The sequence below is a fragment of the Lactuca saligna genome, chromosome 7 (genome assembly GCF_052625555.1).
Source record: "Lactuca saligna cultivar CGN05327 chromosome 7, ASM5262555v1, whole genome shotgun sequence".
Taxonomy (NCBI): domain Eukaryota; kingdom Viridiplantae; phylum Streptophyta; class Magnoliopsida; order Asterales; family Asteraceae; genus Lactuca; species Lactuca saligna.
Genome location: NC_136423.1, coordinates 165238394 through 165241640, shown reverse-complemented (window position 1 = coordinate 165241640; position 3247 = coordinate 165238394). Strand labels below are relative to the sequence as shown.

General features: G+C 37.2%; 1 non-coding gene across 1 annotated transcript; it reads right to left on the bottom strand.

Annotated features, from left to right (window-relative positions):
• Positions 1–1614: 1614 nt before the first annotated feature.
• LOC145007748 (small nucleolar RNA R71) lies at positions 1615–1720 on the bottom strand. The gene has a single exon (XR_013663116.1). It is a non-coding gene; the product is annotated as a small nucleolar RNA R71 (small nucleolar RNA).
• Between the last annotated feature and the right edge of the window lie 1527 nt (positions 1721–3247).

Sequence of the window (3247 nt, the reverse complement as noted above, 5' to 3'; positions counted from 1 at the left end):
GATTTTACCTAGCATACTTGAATTAGTTATTTAATTGCTTTGAATCCTTGTTTTGTGTAGTTAGTGAACACAATGTTGCATGAACTTGAATACCTAATAATATAGTTAACACTAATTGTTGGAGCTAAGATCAAACCAATCTTAGAATAGTAATTGAATAATTAAATTAAGCTGTGTTAGAGAACTCATATTATGACTATAATCGTGTTTTGATTAGTCAATCTTTCATTGCTCCAATCTTATTTAATAATTGATTCTGTGTTAACTATTGTATGAACATAAATAAAATTACATGAATTGATTAATAACTAGTAGATTTACAACTAAACTACTAATACTAACTTAATTGGTCACCAACAGTAATAGTTATAGCTAATGTATAACCATTGCGTGAAAGTGGATTCGAACTGGTAGAAGTGTTTTGTTTATTGATTAAGTTATCGTTAAAGAACTAAGTTCATCTAAACTTGCAAAATTAGATAAAAACCCTTTTAGTTTGTTAATAGTTAGATTAATTTAATAGTAAATTAGTAACACCGTTCCCTGTGATCGACACCCGACTTACCTAAGCTATATTGTAATCTGACTAGGTACACTGCCTATAAAAGCATAGTTAGTCTAAGTTTGTTAGGTTATAAATATTAAAATTAGTTGGTACTTTCGTGCACAACAAGTTTTTGGTGTCGTTGCCGTGGAACGGCTTAGTTTATTTGCTTTAGGTTAATCGGTCCTTTTTGTGGGTAAAATCTGCAAAAAGTTAATTTTTTAGCAAAAGTATTTAGTATTAGTTTTTAATCTTTGTTTTCCAAATTTTTTTATTTTCTTTTATTTTACAGAACTCACGACGTGAATTTTTAGATTCACGACGTGAGAACTGTGAATTTTAGTTTTCCATAGTTTTTAGTTTATTGGTCTATTTTGGTTCATTTTTATGTTGTCTTTATTGATTGTCTGCAGGAGTTCATGACCAGAGGCTCAAACGCACCTTTGGTGCCACCACTTGAAGATCCCGAGTCTGCAATTCACAAGAAGAAGACGCCGTTACAAGAATTCAAATCCGTGTTTTCAAAGAAATCAGTGAAGAAGACTGGGGAGTCAAGTTCATCCTCGAAGAACAGAAGCAAGCTTGAACACTTGGATCAAATACCCGTCCAAACCGAATCCGAGTACGATACTGAGCCCGAATTTGAAGAACATACGAGCGAACCCAAGAACGAGACAGGGCACGAGATGGCAAATATTGAGGAAATGTCCATGGGAGCTTACAGAAAGAGAATTCGAGATGATTTTGGTCTAGGCTTAGTACAACCTGCAATCCCTGCCACTGCCACATTCGAGCTAAAGGGAAATATCCTTTCCGCACTAAAGGATATTCCATTCTATGGAAAGGATCACGAGGATGCATTCAAACACTTAGATGAAGCGAATGACATTGCTGATTACTTCAATGTCCCAAATATTAAAAGAGACACCATTTTGCTAAGAATGCTTCCCGTTACCTTTAAAGGAGCTGCAAAGGATTGGTTAAAAGCACTTTCACCCGGTATCGTAGCTACTTGGGCTCAAATGCATGAGCAGTTTCTAGATCAATTATGTCCACCATCCAAGATTGCTAAACTCAAAAAGGCGATAGCCAATTTTGAGCAAAACCTAGGATAGTCACTTTACGAAGCTTGGGACCGTTACAAAGGTTGTTAAGGAATTGTCCTCAACATGACCTTAACATTCAACAGGAGGTGTCAATATTCTATGACGGGGTAAACGTGATGACAAGACAACTCCTTAATTCTCAAGGACCACTTACAAAGAAAAATCCGGGTGAAGTCAACGAATTAATTGAAGAATTCTCAAAGCACTCTCAGGAATATCATAATCCAAGGAATGAAGGCATTAAAGGAGTTGGGAGTGCACAACCCAAAGAGATAGCTATTGTGATGGCAATGCTTAACACTATGGAGAGAAGATTAACACAAATGGACCAATCTATTCATGCAATTAGGGTTGGTTGCGAGAGATGTAGTGGTCCACATTTGACAAAAGATTGCAACTTGGACGAATATGGAAACAAGAAAGCTCAAGTTTGCTATTCAAGTGGGGACAAGTATGATGAAGACTAGAGGAAACCAAAGAAAGAGTGGCTGCCTATGATGAATACAAGAAGCAAAAGGAAGAGAAATATAGACAAACTGGCAGAGGCTTCTACCAAAAAGAACAACCACCAATCGATAAGAAACCCGATCTAGAGACCAAGTTAATTAAATTTATGGAAGCTTCCGAAAAGAGACACGAGGCTACTGATTCTGCTATTAATGAACAAAGAACATTGGTAAAGAATCATCATGCATTGATAGTAGAACAATAGGATTTGATAAAAAAAATCAACAAGCCTCCATCGATAATCTTGAAGTGCAACCTGGTCAAATAACCACTCTGATTCATGAAAAGTTGTGCCTAAAAACTCCAGAATCGAAGACCCACTCTCATGTAATGGCTATAGATACTGAAGAAGAGGTCATCTCTTAGTTCTTAGAGGCACTAGAAGAAGAACCAAAGCAGCCCGATCCAAAACAAAAGAAGCCCAAGCTAGAGAATGAAGTTGCTGTTGAATTGACGATGGCACGACATGAGCCATTTAAGCTCACGATGTGGGCCCGTCAGGAATAGAAAAATTATGTAGATGGTTCGGTTTATCAGCCGCCCTTGCCGTTTCCTTCCCAAGCTACCCTTAGTCCACTAGAAAGAGAGCATATAGAGTTTGTTAAGCACGTGAAGGGTATCCCGATTAATACTCCCTTTGTCGAGTCCTTATCCAAAATTCCCGAGTATCAGAAATTACCGCAAGATTTGATAGACACTCACAAGAAATTAAAGAAGAATTCCAAGGTGATTCTAAGTGAGCAAAGCTCAAAAGCTGTGTTGGGAGAGACACTGAAGAAAATAGGGGATCCTGGACGCCTCACTCTTTCATGTGAGTTTGGTAACAACATGAAGGTTGATGCTTTAGCCGATTACGGGGCTAGCATTAATTTGATGCCTTATTCATTGTATCAGAAGTTAGATATTCATAAGTTGAAGGCTACAAGAATGACTATTCACATGGCGAATCGTTCAGTGACACAGCCTCGAGGTATTGTGGAAGACATTTTAGTGAAAATTGGGAAATTTATTTTTCCAATAGACTTTGTGGTATTGGACATGAAATAAGATCCCAATGTACCAATTATTCTTGGTCGCCCGTTATTAAACA